Source organism: Cetorhinus maximus, chromosome 4 (assembly GCF_964194155.1).
Source record: "Cetorhinus maximus chromosome 4, sCetMax3.hap1.1, whole genome shotgun sequence".
Taxonomy (NCBI): Eukaryota; Metazoa; Chordata; class Chondrichthyes; order Lamniformes; family Cetorhinidae; genus Cetorhinus; species Cetorhinus maximus.
Genome location: NC_135882.1, coordinates 164,551,159 through 164,566,530, shown reverse-complemented (window position 1 = coordinate 164,566,530; position 15,372 = coordinate 164,551,159).

Genomic DNA, 15,372 nt, shown 5'->3' with positions numbered 1-15,372 from the left:
GGGGGGAGGGTGGGTGTGTGAGTGGGGGAGGGTGGGTGTGTGAGTGGGGGAGGGTTGGTGTGTGAGTGGGGAGGGTGGTTGTGTGAGTTGGGGAGGGTGTGTGTCAGTGGGGGAGTGTGGGTGTGTGAGTGGGGAGGGTGGGTGTGTGAGTGGGGGGAGGGTGGGTGTGTGAATGGGGGAGCTTTGGTCTTTGAGTGAGGGAGGGTGAGTGGGTGGGGGAGGGTGTGTGAGTGGGGGAGGGTGTCTGAGTGGGGGAGGGTGGGTGTACGAGTGGGGAGGATGGGTGTGTGAGTGGGGGTGGGTGGGAGTGTGAGTGAGGAAGGGCGGTTGTGTGAGTGGGGGAGGGTGGGTGTGTGAGTGGGGGAGGGTGGGTGGGTTAGTGGGGGAGGGTGGGTGTGTGAGTGGGGGGAGGGTGGGTGTGTGAGTGGGGGAGGGTGTGTGTGTGAGTCGGGGAGGGTGTGTGAATGGGAGGGTGGGGTTGTGAGTGGGGGAGGGTGGGTGTGTGAGTGGGGGGAGGGTGGGTGTGTGAGTGGGGAGGGTGGCTGTTTGAGTGGGGGAGGGTGGGTTTCTGAGTGGTGGGAGGGTGGGTGTGTGAGTGGGGAGGGTGGGTGTGTGAGTGGGGAGGGTGGGTGTCTGAGTGGTGGGAGGGTGGGTGTGTGAGTGGGGAGGGTGGGTGTGTGAGTGGGGAGGGTGGGTGTGTGAGTGGGGGGCGGGTGGGTATGTGAGTGGGGAGGGGGTGTGTGTGAGTGGGGGAGCGTGGGTGTGTGAGTGGTGGGAGGGTGGGTGTGTGAGTGGGGAGGGTGGGTGTGTGAGTGGGGAGGGGGTGTGTGTGAGTGGGGGAGGGTGGGTGTGTGAGTGGGGGAGGGTGGGTGTGTTATTGGGGGGAGGGTGGGTGTGTCAGCGGGGGAGGGGTGGTGTGTGAGTGGGGGAGGGTGGGTGTGTGACTGGGGAGGGTGGGTGTGTGGGTGGGGGAGGGTGGGTGTGTGAGTGGGGAGGGTGGGTGTGTGAGTGGGGAGGGTGGGTGTGTGAGTGGGAGAGGGTGGGTGTGTGAGTGGGGGGAGGGTGGGTGTGTGAGTGGGGGAGGGTGGGTGTGTGAGTGGGGGAAGGGTGGGTATATGAGTGGGGGAGGGGGTGTGTGTGAGTGGGGGATGGTGGGTGTGTGAGTGGGGGAGGGTGGGTGCGTGAGTGGAGGGAGGGTGGGTGTGTGAGTGGGGAGTGTGGGTGTATGAGTGGGGGTAGGGTGGGTGTGAGAGTGCGGGAGGGTGTGTGAGTGGGGGAGGGTCTGTGAGTGGGGGAGAGTTGGGTGTGTGAGTGGGGGGGATGGGTGTGTGAGTGGAGGGAGGGTTGGGGTGTGAGTGCGGAAGGTGACTGTGTGAGTGGGGGAGGGTGGGTGTGTGAGGGGGGAGGGTGGGTGTTTGAGTGGGGGAGGGTGTGTGTGTGAGTCGGGGAGGGTGGGTGTGTGAGTGGGAGGATGGTGGGTGTGTGAGTGGGGAGGGTGTTTGTGTGAGTGGGGAGGGTGGGTGTGTGAGTGGGAGGATGGTGGGTGTGTGAGTGGGGAGGGTGTTTGTGTGAGTGGGGAGGGTGGGTGTGTGAGTGGGGAGGGTGGGTGTGTGAGTGGGGAGGGGGGTATGTGAGTGGGGGGAGGGGGGGTATGTGAGTGGGGGAGGGTGGTTGTGTGAGTGGGGGGAGGGTGGGTGTGTGAGTGGGAGGATGGTGGGTGTGTGAGTGGGGAGGGTGTTTGTGTGAGTGGGGAGGGTGGGTGTGTGAGTGGGGAGGGTGGGTGTGTGAGTGGGGAGGGTGGGTGTGTGAGTGTGGAGGGTGGGTGTGTGAGTGGGGGAGGGTGGGTGTGTGAGTGGGGGGAGGGTGGGTGTGTGAGGTGGGGAGGGTTGGAATGTGAGTGGGGGAGGGTGGGTGAGTGAGTGGGGGAGGGTGGGTGTGTGATTGGGGGTGGGGAAGCTGTGTGAGTGGGGAGGGTGGGTGTGTGAGTGGGGGAGGGTGGGTGTGTGAGTGGGGAGGGTGGGTGTGTGAGTAGGGGAGGGTGGGTGTGTGATTGGGGGTGGGGTGGGTGTGTGAGTGGGGAGGGTGGGTGTTTGATTGGGGGAGGGTGGGTGTGTGAATAGGGGTGGGTGTGTGAGTGGGGAGGGTGGGTGTGTGCGTGGGGGAGGGTGGGTGTGTGAGTGGGGGTGGGTGGGTTGTGAGTGGATAGGGTGGGTGTGTGAGTGGGAAGGGTCGGTGTGTGAGTGGGGGAGAGTGGGTGTGTGAGTGGGGAGGGTGGGGTGTGTGAGTGGGAGGGTGGGTGTGTGAGTGGGGAGGGTGGGTGTGTGAGTGGGGAGGGTGGGTGTGGGAGTGGGGGAGCGTGGGTGTGTGACTGGGGGTGGGTGTGTGAGTGAGTGGAGACGGTGGGTGTGTGAGTGGGGCGAGGGTGGGTTTGTGAGTGTGGGAGGGTGGGTTTGTGAGTGGGGGAGTGTGGTTTTGTGAGTGGGTAGGGGGGGTGTGTGAGTGGGGAGGGTGGGTGAGTGGGGAGGGTGGGTGTGTGATTGGGGGAGGGTGGGTGTGCGAGTGGGGGAGGGTGGGTGTGCGAGTGGGTGAGGGTGGGTGTGTGAGTGGGGAGGGTGTGTGTGTGAGTGGGGATGGTGTGTGAGTGGGGAGGGTGGGTGTGTGAGTGGGGAGGGTGTGTGTGTGAGTGGAGGAGGGTGGGTGTGTGAGTGGGGCGGGTGGGTGTTGTGTGTGGGGGAGGGTGGGTGTGTGAGTGGAGGGAGGGTGGGTGTGTGAGTGGGGAGAGTGGGTGTGTGAGTCGGGGAGGGTGGGTGTGTGAGTGGGGATGGTGGGTGTGTGAGTGGGGAGGGTGGGTGTGTGAGTGGGGAGGGTGGGTGTGTGAGTGGGGTAGGGTGGGTGTGTGAGTGGGGAGGGTGGGTGTGTGAGTGGGGGGAGGGAGGGTGTGTGAGTGGGGAGGGTGGGTGTGTGAGTGGGGAGGGTGGATGTGTGAGTGGGGGACGGTGGCTGTGTGAGTGGGGGAGGGTGGGTGTGTGAGAGGGGAGTGTGGGTGTGTGAGAGGGGGGGAGGGTGGGTGTGGGGGAGGGTGGGTGTGTGAGTGGGTGAGGGTGGGTGTGTCAGTGGGGCAGGGTGGGTGTGTGAGTGGGGAGGGTGGGTGTGTGAGTGGGGGAGGGTGGGTGTGTGATTGGGGGTGGGGTGTGTGTGGGAGTGGGGAGGGTGGGTGTGTGCGTGGGGGTTGGTGGGTGTGTGAGTGGGGGGAGGGTGGGTGTGTGAGTGGGGAGGGTGGGTGTATGCGTGGTGGAGGGTGGGTGTGTGAGTGCGGGAGGGTGGGTGTGTGAGTGGGGAGGGTGGGTGTGTGAGTGGGGAGGGTGGGTGTGTGAGTGTGGGAGCGTGGGTGTGTGAGTGGGGAGGGTGGGTGTGTGAGTGGGGAGGATGGGTGTGTGAGTCGGGGGTGTGTGGGTGTGTGAGTGGGTGTGGGGTGGATTTGTGAGTGGGGGTGGGAGGGTGTGTGAGTGGGGGTGGGTGGGTGTTTGAGTGGGGGAGGGTGGGTGTGTGAGTGGGGAGGGTGGGTGTGTGAGTGGGGGAGGGTGGGTGTGTGAGTGGGGGTGGGTGGGTATGTGAGTGGGGGAGGGTGGGTGTGTGAGTGGGGAGGGTGGGTGAGTGGGGAGGGTGGGTGTGTGAGTGGGGTGGGTGGGTGTGTGAGTGGGGGTAGGGTGGGTGTGTGAGTGGGGGGAGGGTGGGTGTGTGAGTGGGGTGGAGGGTGTGTGTGTGAGTGGGAAGAGGGTGGGTGTGTGAGTGGGGGGAGGGTGTCTGTGTGAGTGGGAGGAGGTTGGGTATGTGAGTGGGGGGAGCGTGGGTGTGTGAGTGGGAGGAGGGTGGGTGTGTGAGTGGGGGGAGGGTGGGTGTGTTAGTGGGAGGAGGGTGGGTGTGTGATTGGGGGGAGGGTGGGTGTGTTAGTGGGGAGGATGGGTGTGTTAGTGGGGGGAGTGTGGGTGTGTGAGTGGGGGAGGGTGGTTGTGTGAGTGGGGAGGGTGGGTGTGTGAGTGGGGGGAGGGTGGGTGTGTGAGTGGGAGGAGGGTGGGTGTGTGAGTGGGGGAGGGTGGGTGTGTTAGTGGGGAGGATGGGTGTGTTAGTGGGGGGAGGGTGGGTGTGTGAGTGGGGGAGGGTGGTTGTGTGAGTGGGGAGGGTGGGTGCGTGAGTGGGGGGAGGGTGTGTGTGTGAGTGGGGGGAGGGTGGGTGTGTGAGTAGGGGGAGGGTGGGTGTGTTAGTGGGGAGGGTGGGTGTGTGAGTGGGGGAAGGGTGGGTGTGTGATTGGGGGGAGTGTGTGTGTGTGAGTGGGGGAGGGTGGGTCTGTGAGTGGGGGAGGGTGGGTGTGTTAGTGGGGGAGGGTGGGTGTGTTAGTGGGGGGAGGGTGGGTGTGTGAGTGGGGAGGGTGGGTGTGTGAGTGGGGGAGGGTGGGTGGTTGAGTGGGGGAGAGTGGGTGTGTGAGTGGGGAGGGTGGGTGTGTTAGTGGGGAGGGTGGGTGTGTGAGTGGGGGGAGGGTGGGTGTGTGAGTGGGGAGGGTGTGTGTGTGAGTGGGGGCCGGGTGGGTGTGTGAGTGGGGGGACGGTGGGTGTGTGAGTGGGGAGGGTGGGTATGTGAAAGGGGGAGGGTGGGTGTGTGAAAGGGTGAGGGTGTGTGAGTGGGGAGGGTGGGTGTGTGAGTGGGGAGGGTGGGTGTGTGAGTGGGGGAGGGTGGGTGTGTGAGTGGGGAGGGTGGTTGTGTTAGTGGGGGAGGGTGGCTGTGTGAGTGGGGGAGGGTGGGTGTGTGAGTGTGGGGAGGGTGGGGGTGTGAGTGGGGCGGGTTGGTGTGTGAGTGGGGAAGGTGGGTGTGTGATTGGGGGAGGGTGGGTGTGTGAGTGGGGGAGGGTGGGTGTGTGATTGGGGGAGGGTGGGTGTGTGAGTGGGGGAGGGTGTGTGAGTGGGTAGGGTGGGGTGTGAGGTGGGGGAGGGTGGGTGGGGTGAGTGGGGAGGAACCAGGTGATTGGGGGAGGGTGGGTGTGTGAGTGGGGAGGGTGGGTGTGTGAGTGGGGGAGTCTGGGTGTGTGAGTGGGGGAGGGTGGGTGGGTGAGTGTGGAGGGTGGGTGTGTGAGTGGAGAGGGTGGGTGTGTGAGTGGGGGGAGGGTGGGTGTGTGAAAGGGGTAGGGTGTGTGAGTGGGGAGGGTGGGTGTGTGAGTGGGGAAGGGTGGGTGAGTGGGGAGGGTGGGTGTGTGAGTGGGGGAGGGTGTGTGTGTGATTGGGGAGGGTGGGTGTGTGAGTGGGGGAGGGTGTGTGTGTGAGTGGGGAGGGTGGGTGTGTGAGTGGGGGAGGGTGGGTGTGTGAGTGGGGGAGGGTGGGTGGGTGAGTGTGGAGGGTGGGTGTGTGAGTGGAGAGGGTGGGTGTGTGAGTGGGGGGAGGGTGGGTGTGTGAAAGGGGTAGGGTTTGTGAGTGGGGAGGGTGGGTGTGTGAGTGGGGAAGGGTGGGTGAGTGGGGAGGGTGGGTGTGTGAGTGGGGGAGGGTGGGTGTGTGAGTGGGGGTGGGTGGGTATGTGAGTGGGGGAGGGTGGGTGTGTGAGTGGGGAGGGTGGGTGAGTGGGGAGGGTGGGTGTGTGAGTGGGGTGGGTGGGTGTGTGAGTGGGGGTAGGGTGGGTGTGTGAGTGGGGGGAGGGCGGGTGTGTGAGTTGGGAGGGTGGGTGTGTGAGTGGGGGGAGGGTGGGTGTGTGAGTGGGTGGAGGGTGTGTGTGTGAGTGGGAAGAGGGTGGGTGTGTGAGTGGGGGGAGGGTGTCTGTGTGAGTGGGAGGAGGTTGGGTATGTGAGTGGGGGGAGCGTGGGTGTGTGAGTGGGAGGAGGGTGGGTGTGTGAGTGGGGGGAGGGTGGGTGTGTTAGTGGGAGGAGGGTGGGTGTGTGATTGGGGGGAGGGTGGGTGTGTTAGTGGGGAGGATGGGTGTGTTAGTGGGGGAGGGTGGGTGTGTGAGTGGGGGAGGGTGGTTGTGTGAGTGGGGAGGGTGGGTGTGTGAGTGGGGGGAGGGTGGGTGTGTGAGTGGGAGGAGGGTGGGTGTGTGAGTGGGGGGAGGGTGGGTGTGTTAGTGGGGAGGATGGGTGTGTTAGTGGGGGGAGGGTGGGTGTGTGAGTGGGGGAGGGTGGTTGTGTGAGTGGGGAGGGTGGGTGCGTGAGTGGGGGGAGGGTGTGTGTGTGAGTGGGGGGAGGGTGGGTGTGTGAGTAGGGGGAGGGTGGGTGTGTTAGTGGGGAGGGTGGGTGTGTGAGTGGGGGAAGGGTGGGTGTGTGATTGGGGGGAGTGTGTGTGTGTGAGTGGGGGAGGGTGGGTCTGTGAGTGGGGGAGGGTGGGTGTGTTAGTGGGGGAGGGTGGGTGTGTTAGTGGGGGGAGGGTGGGTGTGTGAGTGGGGAGGGTGGGTGTGTGAGTGGGGGAGGGTGGGTGGTTGAGTGGGGGAGAGTGGGTGTGTGAGTGGGGAGGGTGGGTGTGTTAGTGGGGAGGGTGGGTGTGTGAGTGGGGGGAGGGTGGGTGTGTGGGTGGGGAGGGTGTGTGTGTGAGTGGGGGCCGGGTGGGTGTGTGAGTGGGGGGACGGTGGGTGTGTGAGTGGGGAGGGTGGGTATGTGAAAGGGGGAGGGTGGGTGTGTGAAAGGGTGAGGGTGTGTGAGTGGGGAGGGTGGGTGTGTGAGTGGGGAGGGTGGGTGTGTGAGTGGGGGAGGGTGGGTGTGTGAGTGGGGAGGGTGGTTGTGTTAGTGGGGGAGGGTGGCTGTGTGAGTGGGGGAGGGTGGGTGTGTGAGTGTGGGGAGGGTGGGGGTGTGAGTGGGGCGGGTTGGTGTGTGAGTGGGGAAGGTGGGTGTGTGAGTGGGGAGGGTGGGTGTGTGATTGGGGGAGGGTGGGTGTGTGAGTGGGGGAGGGTGTGTGAGTGGGTAGGGTGGGTGTGTGAGTGGGGGAGGGTGGGTGGGTGAGTGGGGAGGGTGGGTGTGTGATTGGGGGAGGGTGGGTGTGTGAGTGGGGAGGGTGGGTGTGTGAGTGGGGGAGTCTGGGTGTGTGAGTGGGGGAGGGTGGGTGGGTGAGTGTGGAGGGTGGGTGTGTGAGTGGAGAGGGTGGGTGTGTGAGTGGGGGGAGGGTGGGTGTGTGAAAGGGGTAGGGTGTGTGAGTGGGGAGGGTGGGTGTGTGAGTGGGGAAGGGTGGGTGAGTGGGGAGGGTGGGTGTGTGAGTGGGGGAGGGTGTGTGTGTGATTGGGGAGGGTGGGTGTGTGAGTGGGGGAGGGTGTGTGTGTGAGTGGGGAGGGTGGGTGTGTGAGTGGGGGAGGGTGGGTGTGTGAGTGGGGGAGGGTGGGTGGGTGAGTGTGGAGGGTGGGTGTGTGAGTGGAGAGGGTGGGTGTGTGAGTGGGGGGAGGGTGGGTGTGTGAAAGGGGTAGGGTGTGTGAGTGGGGAGGGTGGATGTGTGAGTGGGGAAGGGTGGGTGAGTGGGGAGGGTGGGTGTGTGAGTGGGGGAGGGTGTGTGTGTGATTGGGGACGGTGGGTGTGTGAGTGGGGGAGGGTGTGTGTGTGAGTGGGGAGGGTGGGTGTGTGAGTGGGGGAGGGTGGGTGTGTGAGTGGGGAGGGTGGGTATGTGAGTGGGGAGGTTGGGTGTGTGAGTGGGGAGGGTATGTGAGTGAGTGGGGGAGGGTGGGTGTGTGAGTGGGGAGGGTGGGTGTGTGAGTGGGGGAGGGTGGGTTTGTGAGTGGGGGGAGGGTGGGTGTGTGAGTGGGGGAGGGCGGGTGTGTGAGTGGGGAGGGTGGGTGTGTGAGTGGGGAGGGTGGGTGTGTGAGTGGGGGAGGGCGGGTGTGTGAGTGGGGAGGGTGGGTGTCTGAGTGGGGAGGGTGGGTATGTGAGTGGGCGAGGGCGGATGTGTGAGTGGGGAGGTTGGGTGTGTGAGTGGGGAGGGTGGGTATGTGAGTGGGGAGGGCGGGTGTGTGAGTGGGGAGGTTGGGTGTGTGAGTGGGGGAGGGTGGGTGTGTGAGTGCGGGAAGGTGGGTGTGTGAGTGGGGGAGGGTGTGTGTGTGAGTGGGGGGAGGTTGGGTGTATGCGTGGTGGAGGGTGGGTGTGTGAGTGGGGGAGGGTGGGTGTGTGAGTGGGGAGGGTGGGTGTGTGAGTCGGGAGGGTGGGTGTGTGAGTGGGGAGGGTGGGTGTGTGAGTGGGGAGGATGGGTGTGTGAGTCGGGGGTGTGTGGGTGTGTGAGTGGGTGTGGGGTGGATTTGTGAGTGGGGGTGGGTGGGTGTGTGAGTGGGGGTGGGTGGGTGTTTGAGTGGGGGAGGGAGGCTGTGTGAGTGGGGAGGGTGGGTGTGTGAGTGGGGGTGGGAGGGTGTGTGAGTGGGGTTGGTGGGTGTGTGAGTGGGGTAGGGAGGGTGTGTGAGTGGGGAGGGTGGGTGTGTGAGTGGGGGAGGGTGGGTGTGTGTGTGGGGAGGGTGGGTGTGTGAGTGGGGCAGGGTGGGTGTGTGAGTGGGGAGGGTGGGTGTGTGAGTGGGGAGGGTGGGTGTTTGAGTGGGGGAGGGCGGGTGTTTGAGTGGGGGAGGGCGGGTGTGTGAGTGGGGAGGGTGGGTGTGTGAGTGGGGGAGGGCGGGTGTGTGAGTTGGGGAGGGTGGGTGTGTGAGTGGGGAGGGTGGGTGTGTGAGTGGGGGAGGGCGGGTGTGTGAGTGGGGGGTGGGTGGGTGTATGAGTGGGGGAGGGTGGATGTGTGAGTGGGGAGGGTGGGTATGTGAGTGGGGGAGGGTGGGTGTGTGAGTGGGGGAGGGTGGGTGTGTGAGTGGGGGGAGGGTGGGTGTATGAGTGGGGGAGGGTGGATGTGTGAGTGGGGAGGGTGGGTATGTGAGTGGGGGAGGGTGGGTGTGTGAGTGGGGGAGGGTGGGTGTGTGAGTGGGGGGAGGGTGGGTGTATGAGTGGGGGAGGGTGGATGTGTGAGTGGGGGAGGGTTTGTGTGTGAGTGGGGAGGGTGGGTGTTTGAGTGGGGAGGGTGGTTGTGTGAGTGGTGGAGGGTGTGTGTGTGAGTGGGGGAGGGTGGGTGTGTGAGTGGGGATGGTGGGTGTGTGAGTGGGGGGAGGGTGGGTGTGTGAGTGGGGGAGGGTTGGTCTGTGAGTGGGGGAGGGTGTGTGAGTGGGGGAGGGTGTGTGAGTGGGGGAGGGTGTGTGAGTGGGGAAGGGTGGGTGTGTGAGTGGGGAGGATGGGTGTGTGAGTGGGGGAGGGTGGGTATGTGAGTGAGGAAGGGCGGGTGTGTGAGTGGTGGAGGGTGGGTGTGTGAGTGGGGGAGGGTGGGTGTGTGAGTGGGGGAGGGTGTGTGTGTGAGTGGGGGAGGGTGGGTGTGTGATTGTGGGTGGGGTGGCTGTGTGAGTGGTGATGGTGGGTGTGTGAGTGGGGGAGGGTGGGTGTGTGAGTGGGGAGGGTGGGTGTGTGAGTGGGGGAGGGTGGGTGTGTGATTGGGGGTGGGGTGTGTATGTGAGTGGGGAGGGTGGGTGTGTGAGTGGGGGTGGGTGTGTGAGCGGGGAGGGTGGGTGTGTGAGTGGGGAGGGTGGGTGTGTGAGTGGGGGTGGGTGTGTGAGCGGGGAGGGTGGGTGTGTGAGTGGGGGTGGGTGTGTGAGCGGGGAGGGTCGGTGTGTGAGAGGGGGAGGGTGGGTGTGTGAGTGGGGAGGGTTGGTGTGTGCGTGGGGGTTGGTGGGTGTGTGAGTGGGGAGGGTGGGTGTGTGAGTGGGGAGGGTGGGTGTATGCGTGGTGGAGGGTGGGTGTGTGAGTGGGGGTGGGTGGGTGTGTGAGTGGGGAGGGTGGGTGTGTGAGTGGGGAGGGTGGGTGTGTGAGTGTGGGAGCGTGGGTGTGTGAGTGGGGAGGGTGGGTGTGTGAGTGGGGAGGATGGGTGTGTGAGTGGGGGGTGTGTGGGTGTGTGAGTGGGTGTGGGGTGGATTTGTGAGTGGGGGTGGGTGGGTGTGTGAGTGGGGGTGGGTGGGTGTGTGAGTGGGGTTGGGTGGGTGTGTGAGTGGGGGAGGGAGGGTGTGTGAGTGGGGAGGGTGGGTGTGTGAGTGGGGGTGGGAGGGTGTGTGAGTGGGGATGGTGGGTGTGTGAGTGGGGTAGGGAGGGTGTGTGAGTCGGGAGGGTGGGTGTGTGAGTGGGGAGGGTGGGTGTGTTAGTGGGGGAGTGAGGGTGTGTGAGTGGGGAGCGTGGGTGTGTGAGTGGGGAGGGTGGGTGTGTGAGTGGCGGGAGGGTGGGTTTGTGAGTGGCGAGGGTGGGTGTGTGAGTAGGGGGAGGGTGGGTGTGTGAGTGGGGAGGATGGGTGTGTGAGTGGGGAGGGTGGGTGTGTGAGTGGGGGAGGGTGGGTGTGTGAGTGGGGAGGGTGGGTGTGTGAGTGGGGAGGGTGGGTGTGTGAGTGGGGGAGGGCGGGTGTTTGAGTGGGGGAGGGCGGGTGTGTGAGTGGGGAGGGTGGGTGTGTGAGTGGGGAGGGTTGGTGTGTGAGTGGGGAGGGTGGGTGTGTGAGTGGGGTGGGTGGGTGTGTGAGTGGGGGAGGGCGGGTGTGTGAGTGGGGAGGGTGGGTGTCTGAGTGGGGAGGGTGGGTATGTGAGTGGGCGAGGGCGGATGTGTGAGTGGGGAGGTTGGGTGTGTGAGTGGGGAGGGTGGGTATGTGAGTGGGGAGGGCGGGTGTGTGAGTGGGGAGGTTGGGTGTGTGAGTGGGGGAGGGTGGGTGTGTGAGTGCGGGAAGGTGGGTGTGTGAGTGGGGGAGGGTGTGTGTGTGAGTGGGGGGAGGTTGGGTGTATGCGTGGTGGAGGGTGGGTGTGTGAGTGGGGGAGGGTGGGTGTGTGAGTGGGGAGGGTGGGTGTGTTAGTCGGGAGGGTGGGTGTGTGAGTGGGGGAGCGTGGGTGTGTGAGTGGGGAGGGTGGGTGTGTGAGTGGGGAGGATGGGTGTGTGAGTGGGGGGTGTGTGGGTGTGTGAGTGGGGAGGGTGGGTGTGTGAGTGGGGGTGGGTGGGTGTGTGAGTGTGGGTGGGTGGGTGTGTGAGTGGGGGAGGGAGGGTGTGTGAGTGGGGAGGGTGGGTGTGTGAGTGGGGGAGGGAGGGTGTGTGAGTGGGGATGGTGGGTGTGTGAGTGGGGTAGGGAGGGTGTTGAGTGGGGAGGGTGGGTGTTTGAGTGGGGGAGGGTGGGTGTGTGAGTGGGGAGGGTGGGTGTGTTAGTGGGGGAGTGAGGGTGTGTGAATGGGGAGGGTGGGTGTGTGATTGGGGGAGGGTGGGTGTGTGAGTGGGGAGGGTGGGTGTGTGAGTGGGGGAGGGCGGGTGTGTGAGTGGGGGAGGGTGGGTGTGTCAGTGGGGAGGGTGGGTGTGTGAGTGGGGGGAGGGTGGGTGTGTGAGTGGGGGGAGGTTGGGTGTGTGAGTGGGGAGGGTGGGTATGTGAGTGGGGAGGCCGGGTGTGTGAGTGGGGAGGTTGGGTGTGTGAGTGGGGGAGGGTGGGTGTGTGAGTGCGGGAAGGTGGGTGTGTGAGTGGGGGAGGGTGGGTGTGTGAGTGGGGGAGGGTGGGTGTGTCAGTCGGGAGGGTGGGTGTGTGAGTGGGGGAGGGTGGGTGTGTGAGTGGGGGGAGGTTGGGTGTGTGAGTGGGGGATGGTGGGTGTGTCAGTGGTGAGGGTGGGTGTGTGAGTGGGGGAGGGTGGGTGTGTGAGTGCGGGAGGGTGGGTGTGTGAGTGCGGGAAGGTGGGTGTGTGAGTGGGGGGAGGGTGGGTGTGTCAGTGGGGAGGTTGGGTGTGTGAGTGGGGGAGGGTGGGTGTGTGAGTGGGGGGAGGTTGGGTGTGTGAGCTGCCGCTCAATCTGAGCCATTTCCCATCGGGCAGAGTTAGGGATGATGGGAGGGTCGGAGGGTTTTGCCTACAAGGCGCAGGCAGGTTAATAGCAGCCAAGCTGTGACTGCAAACCTCCATCCTCCTGGGAGAAGGGACCTGCCTGACATGGGCTTCTGTGGTTAGTCTTTCCATTGTGATAGGGCCAAGATCTCTCCATAGACCCTTGAGACCAGTGAAGACAATTGCTTCAGTGTGAGAGGGAGGGTCCTGGCTTTCGTCACTCCTGTCAAAGAGCCATGTCTCTATGTGCAGGCATGTATTAGGGGGAAGAAGATCCATCCTTGGTCTCCCATGAGGGCGACCCCTTCATCTGGGAGGGATGGCGTGCACATGACCATTGAAGCAACTCGCAGTAAGAAGGAACCCAGGAAACTCCCAAACGCTGCAGTGAAGATATATTTACAAGTGCCAGAACTATATACGATGATTTTACACCCGTGCCACCAGTGTGTTTTCAAAACTTCTTCATTTCCCTTACTCTAACACTACACCTGTTCGCAGCACCGACATCCACAGCAGATGTACCTACACCACATGGACTGCAACGGTTCCAGAAGGCAGTTCACCATCATCTTCTCAAGGGCAACTAGGGATGGGCAATAAATGCTGGCCCAGCCAGCGACACCCACATCCCGTGAATGAATATTAAACAGAAGCTGGAGGCAGCCGACTGAATGCAATACTCTGTTGTCTGAGATGACTTTGGCAGGTGTCCGCTGGAGGCCCAATGCCTGGAGGGCCCAGCCTGCTAAGGGTCTCCAGCTGTGGGGCAGGTGCACCCTCCTCAGCCTGACCAGCAGAAGTTGATAGGGTTTCTGGCAGAGGGGATTTGGAGCGGCTGGATACCTTGGAGTGCCATGGGTCGGTGGCCAGGGTGACTGGCTGACGCACCTCCTCCCTTTCGGTGCCCGAGGGCCCCTCCCTGATTCCTTAAGGAGAAGGGGCACCTGGAGGGAGGGTCGAGGTGCCCCATTCCCCTCTTGCCTAGCCACTGCTGGAACACACTGCGTGAAAGCAATGACACCCAGGTCCCTGTGCATATCCAGCAGAAACTGTCGGACCTGGGTCTCCGCCATCCTCCCCAGGGAAACCTCCATCAGCTCACATGCCAGAGCTACGACATCAGAGAGCACACAGATGGACTCCTCAATCTCTCATGCCGCTGTGTTGAGGGCCTCTGACACCTCTGACTGATGTTCCTGTGCGTCTCACTGAATCTCCAGCATATTTTCTATGGCTGCTTACAGAGGCTCACCCTCGGACTCAGACTTAGCATGGGCCTTGTCTCCAGCAGTCCGCTGAGTTCCAGTGACCTTGGCTGCCGCAGCCTCTGCCTGCAGTGGACACGTGCGTGTGAGGAGACCACCCGAGTGTGACCCCAGCCTAAACTAGATCTATGACCCGCCGAGGTGTGTGTCTCTGGGCTGGTGGTGGAAGGTGCACGTGAATGCTGTGACGGCTCTATGGGTGTGAGGTCCTCGTTGGCTTCCTCGGAGGTGGTCTGGAGGGCTGGGGCTGTCTCCTGAGGGGGGTCGTTGGCCTTCCCCTCTTCCTACTGACGCCTGGAATGGAGAAAAGAGAGGATGAGTGACTGCCTGGGCTGGCTCAAACATTGCACACATCAGTCACCTTGGTTTTCCGAAGTTCTCGGGGTAATGCATGCTTCCTCATTGGATTCTTGGGAGAGGCCAACCTCGCCCTCGGCATAGGCACGATCCCCATCCTCCCCTGCCAGCTCTGCAGCTGGCCGCTCGACTGCAATGAGGGAGTCGGAGCTCTGGCAGCCCACCTCCCGTCTTCTCTCTCTCCCTCCTGGTGCGGGCTGTCTTCCCCTGCATAAAAACAGATGGATGGATTGTGAGCACGTACGATGAAAGAGCAGGTCGCCAGCTGCTAATTCTGTGGCTCATAATTGACCTACTCCCTAAAGCCTGACCAGCATGTACAAGGCACAAGTCAGGAGTGTGATGCGTGGGTGCAGCTCCAGGAAGACTTAACAAGCTAGACAGCATCCAGGGCAAAGCAGCTCGCTTGACTGGCACCCTATCCACCAATTTCAACATTCAGTCCCTCCACCACTGACGTGGAGTGGCAGCAGTGTATACCGTGTACAAGATGCACTGCAGCAACTCACCAAGGCTCCTTTGATCTCACCTTCCAAACCCGCGAACTCCACCAGCTGAATGGGTAAGGGCAGCAGGCACATGGGAACCCCACCACCTGCAGGTTGCTCTCCACTCCACACCCCATGGCTGTATTTTCACTGTGGCTGGGTCAAAATCCTGCAGTTGCCCCTCTACCAGCACAGCACATGCACTGCAGAGATTCACAAAGGCAAGCGCCCCACCACTTTCCCAAGGCATTTCGATATGGGCAACAAACATGCTGGCCTTGCCAGTGATGCCCACACCCCACGACATAATCACAAAAACGAATGATGACGTGAGTTTGGAGTGAATCGAAGGTTCACTTACCCTAGCGGAGTGGGTTAGATCACTGAACCGTCTCCTGCACTGCAGGGCAGTCCTCCCTTGGACCCCACAGGCGCTGACCACTCTGGCGAGCTCCTCCCAGGCCACTGTGGTCAGTCAGAGGGCCTCCTGCTGCCATCCTTCGGAAAGAGGGACCCCTTTCCCTGGTGGCCTGGAGGGGAGTCTCCAGGGAGGCACCGCTGAATTGTGGGGCCCGAGTTCCCTACCTTCTACTGCGCATCTTCCTGCAAGAGTCCCGGGCCCATTAATGAAGGGCTGTCCGGGTGGCTTTTAAATATTGCGCCTGGACATGAGGTTGAGGCAGCTGACTCCCTGACCACCCCACCATGAGGCCTGACGCATGGTTGAGGCAGGCAGAGCATGACTGCGGGTAACAGCCCGCCCCATTGAACAGCGGAAGTCACTCCGACTTACTGCTCCCGTCATGGAACTAATGGCTGGAGGGGACCATTTTCTGCCGGTTATCTCCATTAATGTAAGGAAACTAATAATTAACCCAATAGGGAATTCAAGAGAAACTTCTTTACCTAGAGAACGGTTATAGAATGTGGAACTCACTACCACAGGAAACGGTTCAGGCCAATGGCATAGACGCATTTTAGAGGAATCTAGATAAATGCGGGAGGGAGAAAGGAATAGAAGGATATTTTGATGGGATTCGATGAAGGAAGTGGGAAGGGGTTTGTGTGGGGTATGTACTCCAGAATAGACCAGTTGGGCCGAGTGGCCTGTTTCTGTGCTGTAAATTCTGCATCAATATGAGAAAAAGTGAATGAACATAGGAACTTATTGACATCACTGGTGTATTTTAAGACTTCCAGGTCCTGATGGAGGAGGACGTAGTCGGATCAGCACCGATAAAGTGGCAAGTTCAGTACATCCACTTTCGTAGCATTACTGCCCCTTTGCCACCCAAAAATTCAGGGGTAGTCTTTGACCCCTGTATTTCTGCCAAAAACACCTTAATCTGAGGAATAGGAGATATCCCGGCAAGTTGTACTCAATTCCGCAGTAAAGGCAGATGATGCTGGAAATG